We start from the raw sequence: 22,980 nt of genomic DNA on the forward strand, positions 1-22,980 counted from the left end.
GTGCATCAACAAAGTAGTGCCAAGCGTGCGCCTGTGTCATAAGTAAAGGGCCGGCTGGCTTGACCGTTAAAGGGTGCTGCAACCCCCAAAGTACACTCCAGTCCAAACCAAAAAAAAAATTATTTTCTGTGTTTGTGAATTGTGTGCGCAGTAGCCGCACGTGCATCAACAAAGTAGTGCCAAGCGTGCGCCTGTGTCATAAGTAAAGGGCCGGCTGGCTTGACTGTTAAATGGTGCTATAACCCCCGAAAGTACACTCCAGTCCAAACCAAAAAAAAAATTATTTTCTGTGTTTGTGAATTGTATGCGCAGTAGCCGCACGTGCATCAACAAAGTAGTGCCAAGCGTGCGCCTGTGTCATAAGTAAAGGGCCGGCTGGCTTGACCGTTAAGGGTGCTGTAACCCCCGAAAGTACACTCCAGTCCAAACCAAAAAAAAAATATTTTCTGTGTTTGTGAATTGTGTGCGCAGTAGCCGCACGTGCATCAACAAAGTAGTGCCAAGCGTGCGCCTGTGTCATAAGTAAAGGGCCGGCTGGCTTGACCGTTAAGGGTGCTGTAACCCCCGAAAGTACACTCCAGTCCAAACCAAAAAAAAAATTATTTTCTGTGTTTGTGAATTGTGTGCGCAGTAGCCGCACGTGCATCAACAAAGTAGTGCCAAGCGTGCGCCTGTGTCATAAGTAAAGGGCCGGCTGGCTTGACCGTTAAAGGGTGCTGCAACCCCCGAAAGTACACTCCAGTCCAAACCAAAAAAAAAATATTTTCTGTGTTTGTGAATTGTGTGCGCAGTAGCCGCACGTGCATCAACAAAGTAGTGCCAAGCGTGCGCCTGTGTCATAAGTAAAGGGCCGGCTGGCTTGACCGTTAAAGGGTGCTGCAACCCCCAAAGTACACTCCAGTCCAAACCAAAAAAAAAATTATTTTCTGTGTTTGTGAATTGTGTGCGCAGTAGCCGCACGTGCATCAACAAAGTAGTGCCAAGCGTGCGCCTGTGTCATAAGTAAAGGGCCGGCTGGCTTGACTGTTAAATGGTGCTATAACCCCCGAAAGTACACTCCAGTCCAAACCAAAAAAAATATTATTTTCTGTGTTTGTGAATTGTGTGCGCAGTAGCCGCACGTGCATCAACAAAGTAGTGCCAAGCGTGCGCCTGTGTCATAAGTAAAGGGCCGGCTGGCTTGACCGTTAAGGGTGCTGTAACCCCCGAAAGTACACTCCAGTCCAAACCAAAAAAATATATATTTTCTGTGTTTGTGAATTGTGTGCGCCGTAGCCGCACGTGCATCAACAAAGTAGTGCCAAGCGTGCGCCTGTGTCATAAGTAAAGGGCCGGCTGGCTTCACCGTTAAGGGTGCTGTAACCCCCGAAAGTACACTCCAGTCCAAACCAAAAAAAAAATTATTTTCTGTGTTTGTGAATTGTGTGCGCAGTAGCCGCACGTGTATCAACAAAGTAGTGCCAAGCGTGCGCCTGTGTCATAAGTAAAGAGCCGGCTGGCTTGACCGTTAAAGGGTGCTGTAACCCCCAAAGTACACTCCAGTCCAAACCAAAAAAAAAAAATTTTTCTGTGTTTGTGAATTGTGTGCGCAGTAGCCGCACGTGCATCAACAAAGTAGTGCCAAGCGTGCACCTGTGTCATAAGTAAAGGGCCGGCTGGCTTGACCGTTAAAGGGTGCTGTAACCCCCAAAGTACACTCCAGTCCAAACCAAAAAAAAAATTATTTTCTGTGTTTAGCCGCACGTATATATCAAATCGATATAACATTAATGGAGGACCAAACTTTCTCCGATAAATATAAAATAGAGAAAGATCAAGAACCACTTCCTCCTAGTGCTGAAGCTGCTGCCACTAGTCATGACATAGACGATAACATGCCATCAACGTCATCTGCCAAGGCCGATGCCCAATGTCATAGTAGAGGGCACATACAATCCCAAATGACAAAGATCAGGAAAATGACCTTGAAAAAAACATTTAAATCAGCTGAAGAGAAACGTAAACTTGCCAATATGCCATTTACGACACGGAGTGGCAAGGAACGGCTAAGGTCGATCCCTAGTATGTTCATGACTAGTGGTTCAGCTTCACATGACGATGGAAGCCCTCCTCCCACTAAAAAAATCAAAAGAGTTAAGCTGGCAAAAGCACAGCGAAGAACTGTGCTTTCTAAGAAGATATCACAAATCCCCAAGGAGAGTCCAAGTGTGGTGGTGGTTGCGATGCCTTACCTTCCCAGCACTGTGTTTTCTGTGTTTGTGAATTGTGTGCGCAGTAGCCGCACGTGCATCAACAAAGTAGTGCCAAGCGTGCGCCTGTGTCATAAGTAAAGGGCCGGCTGGCTTGACCGTTAAGGGTGCTGTAACCCCCGAAAGTACACTCCAGTCCAAACCAAAAAAATATATATTTTCTGTGTTTGTGAATTGTGTGCGCCGTAGCCGCACGTGCATCAACAAAGTAGTGCCAAGCGTGCGCCTGTGTCATAAGTAAAGGGCCGGCTGGCTTGACCGTTAAGGGTGCTGTAACCCCCGAAAGTACACTCCAGTCCAAACCAAAAAAAAAATTATTTTCTGTGTTTGTGAATTGTGTGCGCAGTAGCCGCACGTGCATCAACAAAGTAGTGCCAAGCGTGCACCTGTGTCATAAGTAAAGAGCCGGCTGGCTTGACCGTTAAAGGGTGCTGTAACCCCCAAAGTACACTCCAGTCCAAACCAAAAAAAAAAATATTTTCTGTGTTTGTGAATTGTGTGCGCAGTAGCCGCACGTGCATCAACAAAGTAGTGCCAAGCGTGCACCTGTGTCATAAGTAAAGGGCCGGCTGGCTTGACCGTTAAAGGGTGCTGTAACCCCCAAAGTACACTCCAGTCCAAACCAAAAAAAAAATTATTTTCTGTGTTTAGCCGCACGTATATATCAAATCGATATAACATTAATGGAGGACCAAACTTTCTCCGATAAATATAAAATAGAGAAAGATCAAGAACCACTTCCTCCTAGTGCTGAAGCTGCTGCCACTAGTCATGACATAGACGATAACATGCCATCAACGTCATCTGCCAAGGCCGATGCCCAATGTCATAGTAGAGGGCACATACAATCCCAAATGACAAAGATCAGGAAAATGACCTTGAAAAAAACATTTAAATCAGCTGAAGAGAAACGTAAACTTGCCAATATGCCATTTACGACACGGAGTGGCAAGGAACGGCTAAGGTCGATCCCTAGTATGTTCATTTTCTGTGTTTAGCCGCACGTATATATCAAATCGATATAACATTAATGGAGGACCAAACTTTCTCCGATAAATATAAAATAGAGAAAGATCAAGAACCACTTCCTCCTAGTGCTGAAGCTGCTGCCACTAGTCATGACATAGACGATAACATGCCATCAACGTCATCTGCCAAGGCCGATGCCCAATGTCATAGTAGAGGGCACATACAATCCCAAATGACAAAGATCAGGAAAATGACCTTGAAAAAAACATTTAAATCAGCTGAAGAGAAACGTAAACTTGCCAATATGCCATTTACGACACGGAGTGGCAAGGAACGGCTAAGGTCGATCCCTAGTATGTTCATGACTAGTGGTTCAGCTTCACATGACGATGGAAGCCCTCCTCCCACTAAAAAAATCAAAAGAGTTAAGCTGGCAAAAGCACAGCGAAGAACTGTGCTTTCTAAGAAGATATCACAAATCCCCAAGGAGAGTCCAAGTGTGGTGGTGGTTGCGATGCCTTACCTTCCCAGCACTGGACGGGAAGAGGTGGCTCTTTCCACCATTTGCACGCCCCCTGCAAGTGCTGAAAGGAGCACCCACAGTCCACTTGCTGATGTCACTGTTGAAGTACAACAGCATGAGGATACTGGTGTAGCTGGCGCTGAGGAGGAAGTTGGCGAGGAGGATTCTGATGGTGATGTGGTTTGTTTAAATCAGGCTCCGGGGGAGACAGTTGTTGTCAGTGGGATGAAAAAGCCCATCACGGCCATGCCTGGGCAGAAGACCAAACATTCCACCTCTTTGGTCTGGCAATATTTCTATCCAAATCCGGACAACAACTGTCTTGCCATATGTACCATATGTAAAGCTGAAATAAGTAGGGGTAGGGACGTCAACCACCTAGGAACATCCTCCCTTATACGGCACCTGCAGCGCGTTCATAAAAAGTTACTGTCATTTCAGAAACTTTGGCTAGGACCGTAAGCAGTCCAGGGACACCTAAATCCCGTTGTCCTGTTGTATCCAAGCGCCTGCAAACCACACCGTCAACTCCCTCCTCGTCAATTTCCTCCTTAGTCAGGATTGGAAGCAGTCCTGCAGGCCATGTCACTGGTATGACTGACTCTCCTATCCGGGATTCCTCCGGAGGATTCTGCATTGCTATGCCTACTGCTGCCGCTGCTGCTGTTGCTGCTGCTGGGAGTCGTTCATCATCCCAGAGAGGAAGTAGGAACACCACTACTTTTACTAAACAATTGACCCTCCAACAGTCCTTAGCGAGGAGGATGAAGTACGACAGCAGTCATCCTGAAGCAAAACGTATAACTGAGGCCTTGACTGCTATGTTGGTGTTAGACGTGCGTCCGGTATCTGCCATTAGTGCAGTGGGATTTAGACAATTGATGGAGGTAGTGTGTCCCCGGTTCCAAATCCCGTCTAGATTCCACTTCACTAGGCAGGCGATACCGAGACTGTACAGAAACGTCAGAAAAAGTGTCCTCAGTGTCCTGAAAAATGCCGTTGTACCCAATGTCCACTTAACCACGGACATGTGGACAAGTGGAACAGGGCAGACTAAGGACTATATGACTGTGACAGCCCACTGGGTAGATGTATCACCTTACGCAGCAACAGCAGCAGCGTCACCAGTAGCAGCATCTCAGAAATGCCAGCTCGTTACAAGGCAGGCTACGCCGTGTATCACCGGTTTCAGTAAGAGGCACACCGCCAACAACCTCTTAGAGAAACTGAGGGAAATCATCGCCCAGTGGTTTACCCCACTTAGACTCTCCTGGGGATTTGTGATATCTGACAACGCCACCAATATTGTGCGGGCATTACATCTGGGCAAATTCCAGCACGTCCCATGTTTTGCTCACACAATAAACTTGGTGGTGCAGAATTTTCAGAAAAGCGACAGGGGCGTGCAGGAGACGCTTTGGGTGGCCCGAAAAATTTCTGGCCACTTTCGCCATTCAGCGACTGCGTGCCAAAGACTGGAGCACCAGCAAACACTCTTGAACCTGCCCCGCCATCACCTGAAGCAAGAGGTTGTGACGCGGTGGAACTCAACCCTCTATATGCTTCAGAGGATGGAGGAGCAGCAAAAGGCCATACAAGCCTATACATCCACTTATGACATAGGCAAAGGAGGGGGTATGCACCTGACTCAAGCACAGTGGAGAATGATTTCCGTGTTGTGCAAGGTTCTCCAGCCCTTCGAACTTGCCACACGTGAAGTCAGTTCAGACACTGCCAGCTTGAGTCGGGTCATTCCCCTCATCAGGCTTTTGCAGAAGCAGCTCGAGAAAGTGAAGGAGGAGCTAAGACGAAGCGATTCCGCTCGGCATGTGGGACTTCTGGATGAAGCCCTTCATTCGCTTTGCCAGGATTCCAGGGTGGTCAATCTGGTGAAATCAGACCACTACATTTTGGCCACCGTGCTCGATCCTAGGTTTAAAGCCTATGGGGTGTCTCTCTTTCCGGCCGACACAAGCCTGCAGAGGTGCAAAGACCTGCTGGTGAACACACTGTCAGCTGAAGCGGAACGTGACACGTCAACAGCTCCTTCTTCATTTTCTCCAGCAACTGGGGCTGCCAGGAAAAAACTTAGGTATCCTAAGCAACCCGCTGGCGGTGATGCAGGGCAGGCAGGACCAAGTTTGGACATCTGGTCCGGACTGAAGGACCTGGCAACAATTTCTGACATGTCTACTGTCACTGCATATGATACTGTCACCATTGACAGAATGGTGGAGGATTACATCGGTGACAGCATCCAAGTAGGCATGTCAGACAGTCCATACCTCTACTGGCAGGAAAAAGAGGCAATTTGGAGGCCCCTGTACAAACTGGCTCTATTTTACCTGAGTTGCCCCCCCTCCAGTGTGTACTCCGAAAGAGTGTTTAGTGCAGCCGGGAACCTTGTCAGCGAAAGGCGTAGGAGGTTGCTTCCACAGAATGTGGAGAAGATGATGTTCATCAAAATGAATTATCAGCTCTTCCAGGGAGACCAGCCTCCAGAAGGTACAGAGGGACCTGTGGTGGTGGATTCAAGTGGGGACGAGTTAATACTTTGTGAGGATGAGGATGTACACACTGAAGAGGGTGAGGAATCGGTGGATGAGGAGGATGAGGATGACATCTTGCCTCCGTAGAGCCAGTTTGTGCAGGGACACATTAATTGCCAGCTTGTTTTGTGGGGGCCCAAACGAACCAATCATTTCAGCCACAGTTGTGTGGCAGACCCTGGCGCTGAAATGATTGATTTGTTAAAGTGTGCATGTCCTGTTTATACAACATAAGGGTGGGTGGGAGGGCCCAAGGACAATTCCATCTTGCACCTCTTTTTTTTCTTTGCATTATGTACAGTTTGGGGCCTAGTTTTTCTAACTGCCATCCTGTCTGTCACTGCAGTGTCACTCCTAGATGGGTCACGTGTTTGTGCCGCCCACTCGTGTCGCTTAGCATAGTCATCCAGCTACCTCGGTGCAACCTTTTGGACATAAAAACACTATTGTGAGGTGTGAGGTGTTCAGAATAGACTGGAAATGAGTTGAAATTAAGGTTATTGAGGTTAATAATAGCATAGGAGCAGAAAAACCTACAAATTCTGTGATTTTAGCTGTTTTTATGCTTTTTTAAAAAAAAATACAGATCCAAAACACAAAACCCAGAACCCAAAACACGGAAGGGTGGTTTTGGCAAAACCAATCCAGATCCAAAACACGAAGAAAGATCCAGATACAAAACCAAAACACAAAACACGAAAAGTGGCCGGTGCACACCCCTAATAGAAATATAGGAAAGAAAACTGCTGTAATTTCACACACACACACCCCCCCACGGAAAACCAGAATCCATACTAAGTATTAAGGGAAAGCCACATTTAGCCACATTAATACATATAGAAGAAAAGCAGGATCCATATTAATATTGAAAAACTCAGATCCACTGTAAATAACTTTCAAAAAGATAGATCCACATAAAATACATAAAAAATGCCAGATCCACACAAAAACTTTGAAAAAGCCAGATCCATGTAAAATAGGTATTATGGTGATTCAAGTATCACCAGGGGTGCCAAAAGGGGGGGTGGAGCCGGTACTAATTACCTGGGCCTTGGCTTTCTGAAGGGGCCCGGCGGGGGCCTGGGTCCGGCACTACTCCCCCCCTCTTACATCACAGTAGCCCAGCACATGCTGCTGTGTGCTGGGCTGCACTGGGAGACTGCTCACTGTTGCTAAGAAGCAGCCACAGCAGTCTCCTATGCCTGAGGGGGGAGTGATCAAGCTGATCTCATCCCCAATTGGTTATGCTCCGGGCTGAGGGGGCTCACTGCACCCCCCTTGCAAAACTTTTCATTCTTTTTTTAAAATAAGGGGGCGTGGCCATGCTTGGCACGGTTTAGGCCATGCCCCATTTTACCCGAGCCCGGCGAGGCTCTTGATGGGCCTGAGTATCACCTTTCCCTACCGCCTCTCCAACACTACTCCATGTTTCCACCTGGCCAGTAGCTTCATACCCCATCTCACCTTCAGCATTACTCCTTTGTTCAACCTCACCTGTATCCCCTTACTTTCCATTTTTCATCTAGTTTATCACCCTCTGCTGTTTCTGTACCTTCAGTGTGATCTCCCTCCTTCTCCTTATCCTCCTAATAACTGCTGGATATCCCTTCACTACTCGCACTACTGCTCTCTATCGTCCTTCTTTTCCTGGTCCCTTGTACCTCCTTTCTCCTGCTCTCCTACTGCAGGGCTCACACCATCCTGCTTTTTCCCTGCATCCTCCTCTACATTGGGGATCACAGCACCCTGCATCTCCCCTGCACCCGGCTCTGCATTGGGGATCACAGCATCCTGCTTCTCCCCTGCACCATTCTCTACATTGGGGATCACATTCTCTTGCTTCTCACTAGTATCTTGCACCTCTGTGTAATAGCCCTCTATGTTACCACTTACCTCCATCTGCCTGACAGCCATTGCTCATTTAAGGTTTGTCTCCCTCCTGCCCTGATTGATGCGCTGTGTTGGTTGCTTGGTGCACGCTGTCCATGTGTCTCAGGTCACACACTGCCAGAGGCATTTTGAATATGGCGCTGGCCACAAGATAATCGCAGCTCATGGACCAGCAGCCAATCAGGAGTGGCTGCCCTAGCATGCAAGGATTTGTCTTGGGAATCCTGGATAGGGGAGGAGTCAGTTAGCATTTGCAAATTGGATGCCTCCGATCATTAATGAGGAAGTTGATGATGGAGGTATTGGCGGTGGAGATTGCATGTGTTGAGATCTATCCATGCTGTCAGTAGCTGATGCTGGACTGCTTGTTATTATTTTACAGGAGTTTTTACATTTTGATAAATAATTTGCATGATCTCACTGCAAATGATGGAACAGGGAGGAGGTGCCTAGATGGTACATATGCCTTGACAAATGTCAGGATTTGGGGAAAAAAATCTACACGGAAGATGTGGCTTTTTTGGTCTTATGCCCAGGCATGACAATGTCCTTCTTCTTAGCCATTAATGGAAGCAGTTCTTGCTAGTAATGACTTACTTTGACACAAACAACATCCTCTTCCTGATTTTATCAGCTTCTTCTCCAACACTTTCATCATCAACAGCCTCAATAGCTTCAGATACACAAATATCCCCCTCATCCTGTTCAACAGTAGCATCCTAAATTTACTGTATGTCAAAATCATTATCTTTACTACTACCCATCCTCATATTTTCAGAGGGTTCAGAAATGGTGGAAGGAGGCTTTTATATGATTAGTTTCAGAAATGAGAGACTCACGCTTGTGGGCACCCTTAGACTCTCCTCAGGGATCTGTAAAGTTTGTGAACACAAATTGTTCTTCAAACTTAGGGGTATATTTTTACAATTGGATATGTTGCCCATAGCAACCAATCAGATTCTAGCTATTATCTTCTAGAAGGTCCTAGATTAATGTTAAGTAGAATTTGATTTGTTGCTATGGGCAACAACTCCGCTTCTAATAACTTACACTGTAGTAAATATACCCCCTAGTGTTCTTTTTGTGCACTGATTTAAAGGTCACACAGCTAGACTCAGAGCGAGGAGGTGTTGCATGCGAGTTTACATAAAATGCCTGACTGTGTTTGGCACCATCTTTTACAATAGGCATTCTAGTGCATGAAACAGCAGCAGCAGGACCACCGCTCACATGGTCTGGGCCTTTCATTGCCACTGCGTGTAATGTATGGCATGTTGGCAGTTTTACATTTTCCATCAGTACATTTTCTCTTTATAGATAGAGGTGCTATTTTCATTACAATTGTGAATTATTGTTTAGCTGTTAGGTGCTCTTTACACTTTCTTTCCCATTTAGATGTTGAAGTAGTATGTCTGGCAGCACTAGTACAGGGTTACTCCTGCTCTTCTATGGACTTATTTATGATTGGTTGTTATTTTTTACAATAGGACAGGAGTAACATTAATGTTCACCTCAACATGTATATTTATATTAGTTTGCAGTGTGTTTCTGACAACAAACACAATGACAATAATGTCTGCAGTCACCCGTCCCACCCACTCCATTTACCTACTACAACTCTCTCTGCCCTGATGGTCATCCTTATGGTAATGTTTATACATAGCCCACAGTCCCACACTTTCTCCCTCCACTCTCCTGTATGAAATGGTGCCTGATCATGATTTCCGAATATGGTAGGAAGCCGGGACTCTGATTCATTTAGATCCCCTAAGTGCAGGTGTGTTCGGTTTTCAGAAAAACCAAACAGCTCATCTAGGGCTCTTTTGGGGTTCTATTTATTAACATTATTTTTACTAAAATAAAGTGAAAAGGGTGTTTTCACACCCTTTTCACATTATTTTAGTATCACTGAAAGTTGCTACAGGGTAATTGGAGTAGAATTTGTAAAATTCTACTCCAAGCCCTAATTATCACTTACTTTTAGTAAGCAGATCGGATTTCCCATAATTGTAATGGGAAATGTGATCTGGCCACAAAGTTACTAAAAATAAATTGTAAAACAATACCGGGGAAAGCCCTGTGATAATAACGCCACCTGGAGGTGGCGTTATCCCGGGTCTCCCCAGTTACCGGACTCGTGCTCTGCTCTAATGGGCAGAGCAGAGCCCGCATAGGCAAATGCAGGGGGGGTTTCCATCTACCTGGAAACCCCCCTCCCCAGCAAACACCGTGACCACAATAGAAATAGTAATATAATAGAATTTTACTAGCGCTGCATATTCTCTGCTCTTTATCACAAATGAAATAATTACCACCACCTGTGGATCGTTTAACATGTATCAGCCAGTATTAAATAACCTGTGCACCAACTAGGAGATCTGGAAAACATGCACTGTTAGGGATGCACTGCTATAGAGCCCAATATGTTCATATATGTCCACGGCAGTGCTAGGTTCTTCTGCTGCTCCTCCAGGCTCTCGGACATGCTCCAATAGTCTGTAATGGTGCTCACATTTAAAATAAAAACATTCAGCTCAGGCAGGATGGCCCTACTGCCGTATTTAATGGCTTACTGTGATCGCTGGCCCTGTATATGCTGGGATTATTACACATAATACACTTTGTTTGATGCATATTAAAGATGGTTAAGTACTAACTATGCCCTCTTCATGGACTGGCCACACTCGCTCTAAAATCAATCATTTGGAAACCCCCTTCTAGAAATCCTGCATTTGCCACTAGCCCAGAGCCAGACCCAGTGATCAGCTGTGTGGTCTAAACAGACCACATGCTGATTTCTGGCTAAAAAAAAGAAAAAGAAAAAAAAATAGTAAAAAAAAATAACTTACCTGAGTCCATGGACCGGAGATCGGGGCTCCTGTGATGTCCTCCCTCCAGTCAGCTGGTCTCCCAGCCTGCACTGGTGCCCGGTCGTCACCTGACCGAGTCCCAGTACAGTATGGGATGTCAGCTGACCGGAGCCACAAAGGACATCTCTGGAGCACCGATGACTGCAGGTAAGTGTAATTAAGGGATGGGGGGTCCGCGATCGTGGGAGGCAGGGCTTAGCACCGGGGGGCGGGGCTTAGCAACAGTTGGTCGGCGCATGCATTGGCACTTATCATGGTGTTTTCGCAAAAAAAATACCGTGACAAGTGTGAGGAGGGGATTCGCAGGGACAGAGCTTTATCACAAGCTCTGTCCCTGTAAGGGATTTGTAATAAATCCATGTGATATTGCCTGAATTTGCAATGCAAATTCAGTCGGTAATATCACACTACAATCTGCATTACAAATGTGGATTTTAGTAAATAGAGCCCTTGGTGCTGTGTTGTCTCCTGAAACCTAACTAGATTGGATTCAAAATATTATAGGTTGTCAGATGGGCTTCACATTGGGTTTCAAACACTTTGCTATTAACCTTCCCTAGACATTGATGGTTTGATACCAGTCTGAAGTTAGCCACAAAGTCTAGAACTAAAAAAGTTTATTTTTCTTTTTCAAGAAGAGATCTGACCACTATTTCCTTTATTGTTCAGAAAATATGCCGGTCTACAAATATCTTTGTATTTGTACAATTTTGGTAACTATTGGATCAATTACATCTATGCACCCTATTAGAAAATTTATTGGAGGTGGGCTCAGATCACATGTAGTGGAACACAAATCTAAGGTAATTTCAACAGTATTGTCTACAAAGAGGTGGACAAAACTAGTCCAAAAGACCAGATAACCCATATTCCAAAGCCTGGAATCCTGGAACTCAATTGACATCACTGCTGGAATTTAGCTTGCTCTAAACTGGATAGGGGAGATACCTTTTTCAGCAAAGAATATAGCAGAATCAATTTACCTTAACTGAGACAGGGTAGCACCAGGCTGCAGATATACTAGTTTGCAAAGCCTCTGCATTTTATGGAAAACAAGACCTGTTTGTTGCCATAATCTCACTTGACAGTAACTCTGATTTCTTATAGGTGATTGTGGACTGGTGTTCTTCAGTATGCTTGATTAGCTTTAATGTATCCACTACAATGTGAGTCTTCTGCCATTGAATTCCAAGACTGCAAATCCTCTTTTTGAGCACCACAAAACTGTTGTCAAGTTTGGGTGCTTGACAGTATGGCATTTGTGGTCATATCTATACACAGGGCCAGATTATAGGCAAGGCGACAGGAACGGTCGCCACGGGCCCCCACACTTTGTCATCATCCACATCCCCATGATGAACCCTTATTTTTTATTTAAATGGAGCCGCTTGCAACGGGCAGCGATTAAACCCCACCCCTCATGGCATTTGGCTCCACCCCTTTTCAAAGACCCACAAATCACGCCAATGCAGTAACCTGGTCCAACTTCTTCTACTACCTCTGACACCAGAAGTCAAGTACTGTGTATGTGTCTATGTATGTAAAGTATATATGTGTATAAGTGTATATATATATATATATATATACACATACATATATATATATATATATATATATATGCAGTCTTTTACCCGGCACTCCTATTATATAAGTTAATGCTGGGTGCTCCTTCCAGCAGTCCTGAGACTTTTGTCAATATCAGTAGCAAAGTTTGAAAGGCACTCTCAGACGTATAAAGAAATAAAACATCAACACTCCATGTGTATGCCAACGTTTCAGATGACTTTAACCTCTTTTATCAAGACATCATGATGTCTTGATAAAAGAGGTTAAAGTCCTCTGAAACGTTGGCATACACATGGAGTGTTATGTTTTATTTCTTTTTACGTCTGTTGTGCCTTTCAAACTTTGCTACTGATATATATATATATATATACAGTCAGGTGCATAAATATTGGGACATTGACAGAATTTTCATATTTTGGCCTCTATTCACCACTACAATGGCTTTGAAATGAAACAAACAATATGTGCTTTAACTGCAGACTTTCAGAATTAATTTGAGGGTAATTACATCCAAATCAGGTGAACGGTGTTGGAATTACAACGGTTTCTATATGTGCCTCACACTTTTTAAGAGGCCAAAAGTAATGGGACTATCAACTCAAAAGCTATTCCCTCGTTATTTCATTATCAATTAAGCAGATAAAAGGTCTGGAGTTGATTCTAGGTGTGACATTTGCATTTGGAATCAGTTGTTGTCGACTCTCACTATGAGATCCAAAGAGCTGTCACTATCAGTGAAGCAAGCCATCATTAGGCAAAACAAACCCATCAGAGAGATAGCAAAAATATTAGGTGTGGCCAAATCAACTGTTTGGAACATTCTTAAAAAGAAAGAACGCACCGGAGAGCTCAGCAACACCAAAAGACCCGGAAGACCTTGGAAAACAACTGTGGTGGATGACAGAAGAATTATTTCCCTGGTGAAGAAAAACCCCTTCACAACAGTTAGCCAAATCAAGAACACTCTCCAGGAGGTAGGTGTATATGTGTCAAAGTCAACAATCAAGAGAAGACTTCACAAGAGTGAATAAGAGGGTTCACCACAAGATGTAAACCTTTGGTGAGCCACAAAAACAGGAAGACCAGATTAGAGTTTGCCAATCAACATCTAAAAAAGCCATTACAGTTCTGGAACAACATCCTATGGACAGATGAGACAAAGATCAACTTGCACCAGAGTGATGGGAAGAGAAGAGTATGGAGAAGGAAAGGAACTGCTCATGATCCAAAACATACCACCTCATCAGTGAAGCATGGTGGTGGTAGTATCATGGCATGGGCATGTATGGCTGCCAATGGAACTGGTTCCCTTGTATTTATTGATGATGTCACTGCTGACAAAAGCAGCAGAATGAATTCTGAAGTGTTTTGGGCAATATTATGTGCTCATATTCAGTCAAATGCTTCAGAACTCATTGGACGGTGCTTCACAGTGCAGATGGACAATGACCCAAAGCATACTGCAAAAGCAACCAAAGAGTTTTTTAAGGCTAAAAAGTGGAATGTTATGCAATGGCCAAGTCAATCCCCTGACCTGAATCCGATTGAGCATGCATTTCACTTGATGAAGACAAAACTGATGGGAAAATGCCCCAAGAACAAGCAAGAACTGAAGACATTTGCAGTAGAGGCCTGGCAGAGCATCAACAGAGATGAAACCCAACGTCTGTTGATGTCTATGCGTTCCAGACTTCAGGCTGTAATTGCCTGCAAAGGATTTGCAACAAAGTATTAAAAAGTGAAAGTTAGATTTAGGATTGTTTAGTTTGTCCCATTACTTTTGGCCCCTTAAAAAGTGGGAGGCACATATAGAAACCGTTGTAATTCCTACACTGTTCACCTGATTTGGATGTAATTACCCTCAATTAAATCTGAAAGTCTGCAGTTAAAGCACATCTTGTTTGTTTAATTTCAAAGCCATTGTGGTGATGAATAGAGACCAAAATATTAAAATTTTGTCAATGTCCCAATATTTATGCACCTGACTGTATATATATATATATATATATACATACACAAAAGTCCAAAAATGTCCCTGCACTCATAGGTAGGAAAAAAATAATTGCTCCAGTACCCTCCTTGGAGCTGAGCCATGCCAATGCATAGATAATACGAAGATGGCGGCACTCGGCATCTGTTTAAAAAAATGTACTTTAATCCAATTGCGATTTGGGCTAATGCCCATTATCAAGGACAAACATACAAAGTAATCATATCCCCTTAAAAATCCCCACAGGATAGGTTAATTGATCAGCCACTCACCTGTGCTGCGCAGTCGTCCGACCTCCTTCACTGGTGCGTCCCTAGTATCGGTGTTGCACCCTTTGTGATATTGCACTGCGCCACACAGAAAGCCATGATACCAACTACCCAATTTTTGCCTAAGCAACCTAGTAATACATAACTGAAAAAAACAGTATTAATATGTAAAACTAAATATTACCCTAACGCCATACTGTGTTGCAAAAATAACAAAAATGAAATAACTACACATAATCACAATTACTTTAGTCAGATTGCTGAGTCCTTAACCCCCATGTAGGTCCGTTCAGATATAACAGTTAAAGATAACAATGGAAGCACAATGATTTATTAAGCCACCTAGTGCCTAACGTACCCAATTTTAATATCCATTTGGATTCCGTTTGTAAAAGTATCTTACCCCTATTAAGTCCACATATATTGAATGGAATGTTATCTATAATTTGTGATCTTAGATCAGCTACTCCATGATTTGCTGCCACAAAATGTTTAGCTACTGGCTATCTAGTCTAGGTTTCAGCAAGGGCTCTCTTGGTAATTTCATCACCTTATCTTTTAATCGCAATAAATCATTTACTGTAAATTCCTCCATTAAGACTTTTTCCAGGGTGTTGGACCAACAAGTCGATCAAGTATCAAATTGTATTATGTACACCAATAATTTAACTACGGAGGAATACAACACACTCCTAGCATTAGAAAAGAGGTCTGACATAATCATCCGAAAAGCTGATAAGGGAGGATTGGTGGTAGTTCAGGATTTGGAGGCTTATGACACTGAATGCATTAGGCAATTATCAGATTCCAAGGTGTATGAAAGATTATCTAGAGACCCAAATTAGCAATATAAAAGTGAGTTACATCAGATTTTAACAAAAGGCAATTGAGGAAGGTGATATCATGTCAGAAGTAGGTAAAATATTGATTGTTGACCATCCTGTGGAACCAATTTTTTATATGGTGCCTAAGGTGCACAAGAGGTTGGTTGATCCCCCTGGCCAACCAATTATTTCAGCCAGGGGTTCACTTTACCACCTGCCTCTGTGTACCTTGATAGTTTTCTTATTCCATGTATACAGAAAATGCCTTTGTACCTGCAAGATACATCACATTTGTTGAGAAAGTTAAGTGAGATGGGTGAAATCCCCCCTGGTTCCCTCCTTTGTAGTGCAGATGTTACAAGTGTTTATACTGGCATCCAATACAGGGAGGGTATCAGGGCGGTGGAATATTTAATCAGTAATAACCCTGTATATATTACGGTCTACCCATACATTTATTCCTTAAGCTGTTGGAGTTAATCCTGGAAAGGAATTATTTTATCTATGACAATGTATTCTATTTACAATGAGCCGGGTGTGCGATGGTTTCCAATGTGGCCCAATCATATGAAAACGCTTATATGCACATGGTAGGCCAGCATAAATTCATTTCAGTACCATCTAATTCTTTACCAAAGGTTCATTGACTATCCTCTGATATTCTGGTCGGGTTCCAAATTGGTGTACTTGCTGGACATACTGTCAGGTTGCGCCTAGGACACCACAGCGCCAGTTACTCACCACAGTGCCAGCTTCTCCTGATCCCTCGGGTGGTCAGACATCAGATGCGGCAGCGAGTAACACGCCGAGCATTATACTTAGAGCCATGTGGACACCCATGAGCTGCGCTGTGCATTGGTTGCTGCAGTTGCCATTATGTATGCAACCATGACAGTTCATATAATCTGACTACCCTTTACCCAATGGTAGCATGGTGGTGGTTAACTGACGCTGTCCACCAATGATCTGCTAACTTAGGATATAAAGCCAGTCTCCAGACAGAAGGAAATTGCCTGTGCAACGTTGTCCCTACCTTGTGTATACTTGCTGTAACCTCATTCCAGGTTCCCTACGTGATTTCCTGGAGTCTGAAGTGCCAACTCCTCGTGAAACAGTGCATCCGAACATCTTGCCTGTGTGTGATACAATTGCCAACTCCGTGTGCACCAGTGCAACCGAACATCTTGCCTGTGTGCAATACAAGTACAACCTCCTGGTGCAACATTGCATCCAAGTACCCCTTTCCAGTGTACAGTTAAAAAGTGCCACTCCTTGGTACTACAGTGCATCAAAACACTTGTCTACATCCCAGTACAAGTACCAATTTCCTGTGCAAAGGTACTACAAGATCTTGCCACTCGCATGGACAATCAGGAGGCGGTGCAACACCAGGTGGGTAAATACCTACACAAGTTTTATGGACAGCTGCTGTCAATTCAGATGACACTAGCCATGATCCTTCCTCCTCCTGTGGTGGTAGCACCACCTACTCCACCAGCCTAGTCTTCGGTTTCTGGTGGCACTAAGTCCAGTCTTCAGCTGGTGTCACTGGAACGTTTTCATGGGAACCCATGATGGTGTCGAGGGTTTATCAACCAGTGTGAGATCCAATTTGATTGTTTATCACAGAACTTTCCCATGCCTAGATTGAAGGTGGCATAAATTTATTTATTACGAGTTATTTATATAGCACACATATATTCTGTAGCGCTTTACAGAGAATATTTGGACATTCACATCAGTCCCTGCCCCAGTGGAGCTTACAATCTATATTCCCTATCACATGTGCACACACATACACTTTAGAGTTAAGTTGTGTTGGGAGCCAATTAACCTACCAGTATATTTTTGGAGTGTGGGTGGAAACCGAAGTACCCGGAGGAAACCCACGCAAGCACAGGAAGAATATACAAACTCCGCACAGGTAAGACCGTGGTGGGAATTGAACCCATGACCTCAGTGCTGTGAGGCAGTAATGCTAACCATTACACCGCCTGTGCTGCCCATATTTATTATTTCTTTGTTGTCTGGAACAGCTTTGGACTGTGTTTCTCCACTGTGGGAATGAGCAGATCCATTAATTTCCAACTACTATGAGACTTTTATTTCCTCTTTCAAGAGAATTTTTTATGAGCCTGGTCGCATGGCTTCTGCTTCTTCTGACCTGCTACGAGTTTTTCAAGTAACCCTTACTGTTGGGCAATATGTGGTTCAGTTCCAGACTATGTCCTCTGAGTTAAAGTGGAACAAGGAAGCTCTAAAGGCAGCTTTTCTGCATGGGCTCTCTGAGAAGATGAAGGATAAACTTTCCTCTCGTGATCTTCTGGAGTCATTTGCTCTTTGTATTAAAATTGACTTACATCACCGGGAGCGTACGACTAGTAGACGTCGATTTGATTGCTTCCAAAATCAGCCATCTCAAGCAGTGTGTTCTTCTTCCTCCACTTCCAGTAGTGAAGAGCCAATGCAGATCAACAGATCTCGATTTTCTTCTGCTGAATTAACCCGCCGGTTCCAGAACAAACTTTGCCTTTATTGTGCCACTCCACATCATGTTCTAAGGAATTGTCCTCTCCTTTCCGGAAAAGCAAGACCCTACCTGGTTCTGGGAGCATCCAGTTGGGGGTATTGATTAAGCCATCCCATGTCATGGATAGTTACTTAACAGTGATGCTTTCCTACAAGGAGAAGACAAGAGAATTAAAGGCCTTAGATGATTCCAGAGCAGCTGGAAATTTTATATCTGAAGCTTTGGGTCTATCCTTGGATAAACCAGTTACTCCCCTTTCAACTAAGTTGGATATCTCTGGTGTGGACAGCAATATTATTCTGGGTAATCCAATTTCATTTGTTATCCACTCGTCTCTTTAAGAGGGCTGCTTTAATCAGGAAGTATTGAAAATCCTGGTCCTTCCCATGTCTTCCTATGAAGTAGTTTTGGAATTACCCTGGCTCAGAGAATACAATCCTACATTGGACTGGTCTACGATGCAAGTTTTTGCTTGGAGTCAAAACTGTTTTCACCAGTGTATGTCTTCAGTTGTACCTGTATGTACCCACCCACTTTCCACAAGTTCTTCTCCAGTTTCTAAGCAAAAGAAAGTCCTTCCTGATCCTCGTTTGCCAGATGCATACTGGGATTTTGCTGATGTGTTTAATGAGCAGTCTGTAGACAGATTACCTCTTCACTACCCCTGGGACTGTAACATCAATCTCGTGCCAGGGAAAATGCCTCCTATAGGTCGAGTTTATCCTCTTTCTGTGCCTGAGACCGCAGCTATGGCTGAATACATTAAGGAGAATCTTTCCAAGGGATTCATTAGACCTTCTTCCTCTCCTGCAGGAGCGGGTTTTTTCTTTGTTGAAAAGAAGGACAGAAAACTCAGACCTTGCATAGATTATAGGGGGCTCAATGCAATCACCATTAAAAAATGGTACCCTTTGCCTCTCGTCTCGAACTCTTTGATAAAGTGCGTGGAGCCCAATTATTTACTAAACTGGATCTCCGTGGGACCTATAATTTGATTAGCATTAAATCTGGTGATGATTGGAAGACCACATTCAACATGTGTGATGGGCATTTTGAATACTTGGTGATGCCATTCAGGTTATGTAATGCTCCAGCAATCTTCCAGGGATATATCAATGAGATTTTCAGAGATGTTCTTTATAATTTGTGGTGGTATATCTCGATGATATATTGATTTTTTCTGAAAATTTACAGTCTCATTGACTTCATGTCAAAGAAGTTCTGTCTCGCCTTCTAGATCACAGTCTGTATGGGAAAAATCAAAGTGTCTTTTTGAGCAGTCCTCTGTGCTATTTCTTGGACACATAATTTCTGGAAGATCTTTAAACATGGATCTGGACAAGTAATAAGCAATTCAAGAGTTGCCCCAGCTGACTTCTTTGAAGGCCATTCAGCGATTCCTAGGCTTCTCTAATTACTATAGAAGATTTATTTTGGATTTCTCTGGGGTATCGCCTAGCACAGCTCTTACGAGAAAAGGCTCCAATCCTTCCTGTTGGTTGCCCACAGCTATAGCAGATTTCCAGAAACTTAAGACTGTCTTTTCCACAGTTCCAATTATATGTCAACCACAACTTGAAAAACCTTTTACTCTTGAGGTGGATGCCTCCTCTGTGGGTGTTGGAGAGTGCTCTCCAAACTGAAGATGATGGGAAGAACCATCCTTGTTGTTTTTTCTCTTGTAAATTCTCTCCAGCAGAGAAAAATTATGCTATTGGAGATTAACTGTTGGCTATGCGCCTAGCCTTGGAGGAATAGAGACATCTTTTGGAAGGTGCAAAGTTCCCAATCACTATCATCACTGACCACAAAAATCTTGTCTACCTTCAGACGGCTCATCGCCTTAATGCCAGACAAGCTTGCTGGTCCCTTTTCTTTGCCCAGTTTAACTTCAAACTCCACTTCTGCCCTGGGATCTTGAACAAAAAGGTGGATGCACTATCTCGATCCTTTCTATCCCCCGGAAGAAGAGGTTCAACTGCAGGCCCAGACGAAACTGGATCCTCTTGTTTTGGCTCCCACTCAATTTACATAGCTCCTCAATTATGAGAAAAGTTGTTGACTTGGGCCCATACCTCTCTTTTTGCCAGTCACTTGGGGATCCTCAAACATTTCAATTCTTGCAATGGTCTTACTGGTGGCCCACTATGCAGGAAGATGTCCATAACTTCATTGTATCTTGTGCCAAATGTGCCCAGCATAAGTCCAATCATAAAAAAGTTGTTGGTCCGCTATACGCCGAATGCTCCTTGGACCATCTCTCAATGGATTTCATTTCTGAATTGCCACCTTCTAAGGGATACAATACTATTTGGGTAGTGGTCAACTGGTTTTCACAAATGGCCCACTTTGTTCTTTTTAACTGGCCTTCCTTCCGCTCCTCAGTTGGCAAAGGTGTTTATCTAAGAGATCTTTAGACATCATGGTTTGCCTACAGAAATTATATCTGACCATGGGTTACAATTTGTGGCAAGATTTTGGAGGGCTCTTTGTGCTTCTTGTGGGATTAAATTGAAGTTTTCATCAGCCTATCACCCTCAGGCCAATAGCCAGACCGAGAGGGTGAACCAGGAACTGGAAACTTTTGTAAGACCTTTTGTCTCCTCCTCTCAAGATGACTTGGTCAATTTATTACCTTGGCAGAGTTTGCCCACAATTTCCATTCTTCACTGTGTATGGTAGACACCCTCAAAGCCCGATTTTCAAGACTTACCTCCCGTGGAAGTTCCTGCCATTACCAAGTTAGTTGATTCTTTTTCAGATTTGTGGAAGGATGTTCATTTTTCTTTAAAAAAAGACCTCTTACAACTACAAGAAGTTTGCAGACAGGAAATGACTCACCATTCCCCTCCTGAGAGTTGGGAACAGGGTATGCTTATCTACCAAGAATATTTACCTGAAAGTACCAAGTATGAAGTTAGCACCATGCTTCATCGGACCTTATGTATTCTTAAAGTAATCAATCCTGTGGTTTAGAAGCTGGAACTTCCTCCACAATTAAGAATTTCTAATACTTTTCATGTGTTTTTGCTAAATCCATTGGTACTTAATCAATTTCAACAGTCTCCTCCTAAGAATCCTCAAGTTCAGACTTATCGGGGAGTTGAGTTCGAGGTACATAAAATCCTGGATTCTCAATATCGGTTTAATGACCTTCAATACCTTATTGATTGGAAGGGATATGGACCAGAAGAACGGGTGTGGATCAAGGCATCTGACGTTCACGCTCCTCAACTTGTACGAGCTTTTCACAGAAGATTTCCTAAGAAGACTTGTGGGTGTCCGGAGTCCACCCTAAAAGGGGGGGTTACTATCAGTTTTGTGGCCTAGGATCGGCCGTTACTCACCACAGCGTCAGCTTTTCCTGATCCCTCTTGTGGTCAGATGTCAGGTGCGGCAGCGAGTGAAGCACTGAGCATTTTACTTAGAGCCATGTGGACACCCATGAGCTGCCCTGTGTCTTGGTAATACAGCCCACATTTGCAAATAATGACATACACCACATACATTGTGGTGCATGTTAATACATTCTTGTTGTCAAAATGATAATCCCTGTGAGGATGTTTAAAAGATTTATAATTGAGCAAAAATGTACATGTTACACAATTCAGACATTTGTAACAACCAGGAGGTTTGGTATATATAAGGTGGTATAGGTAGATTTCTGCTCTTAATGTCTGAATATACCAGTAGATCCCATAAGTTACAACCATGTTTGAATACAGCTACCAGGTGCTTATTTTTTTATACTGGAAAATCTTTATCAGTTCATACAATCGGCCATAGTGCTTGAGTTGCTCTCCAGATTATAGGACTGGCCACAGTGTATTCACTGGACCATGGGATTATATTACCCATCCCTCTATTCCTTGGTTTAAGAATATCTTCTCTCTTCATTTTAAACACTTTGGCTTATTTTTGTAATAGAGTCGATTTAACAAAGCCCCTCATGAGAAATTTCTCAATAAGGGCATCAGTTTGCTCTGGTACCTTCTGAGGATCACTGGTAATGCACAAAATTCTCATCATCTGGAACAATGGCAGGCCCTTTTTCAAGGCCTGAGGATGATGGCTGGATGCCCTCAAAAATTTATTTATTTATATCCGTTTCCTTCCGAAAATCTAAGTATGAAATGCACCATCCAACACATTGATCTTCACATCCAAAAGATTTGCTTCCTTGGTACAGTATATGTAGGTAAACTTGATTGCCAAATCCATAAATCTTGACGAACTGGCTTGTCTGTCCACAGCATGAAAACATTGTCGATGTAGCGGGTGTACAAAAAGATGTGTTGCTAAATGTCATTATTACTAAAAAAACATACTTTTTCCTGTTGGAACATGTAAATGTTCACATATGATGGTGCAACTGCAGAACCCATGTACCCACGGTTCTTGAGATGAAAATCACCATCATGCAAAAATACATTTCTGTAAAGTGTGAGCTCCTACAGGGTCAAAAATAGACCTATATCAAAAGTATCAGCCATCAGATGTTCAGCAAGAAACCTATTAATGGATAAAAGACCCTCATTATGGGAGATGGTGGTGTATGTCATTATTTTTCCATGTGGGCTGTACTATGTGGGCCAAACCACCAGAAAGTTTCATGTGCGAATGGCCTTGAGTCGATGAGCCATCAAGCTAGAACTCAGCGGAAGAGAGATTGATCAGCCAGTTGCCCACCACTTTAAGACTGTGGGCCACCATTTATTATCATTATAGTATGTTATGATTGATCACGTACA

This window comes from Taudactylus pleione, unplaced genomic scaffold (genome assembly GCF_031769625.1).
Source record: "Taudactylus pleione unplaced genomic scaffold, aTauple2 ptg000016l, whole genome shotgun sequence".
In the NCBI taxonomy this organism is placed as follows: domain Eukaryota; kingdom Metazoa; phylum Chordata; class Amphibia; order Anura; family Myobatrachidae; genus Taudactylus; species Taudactylus pleione.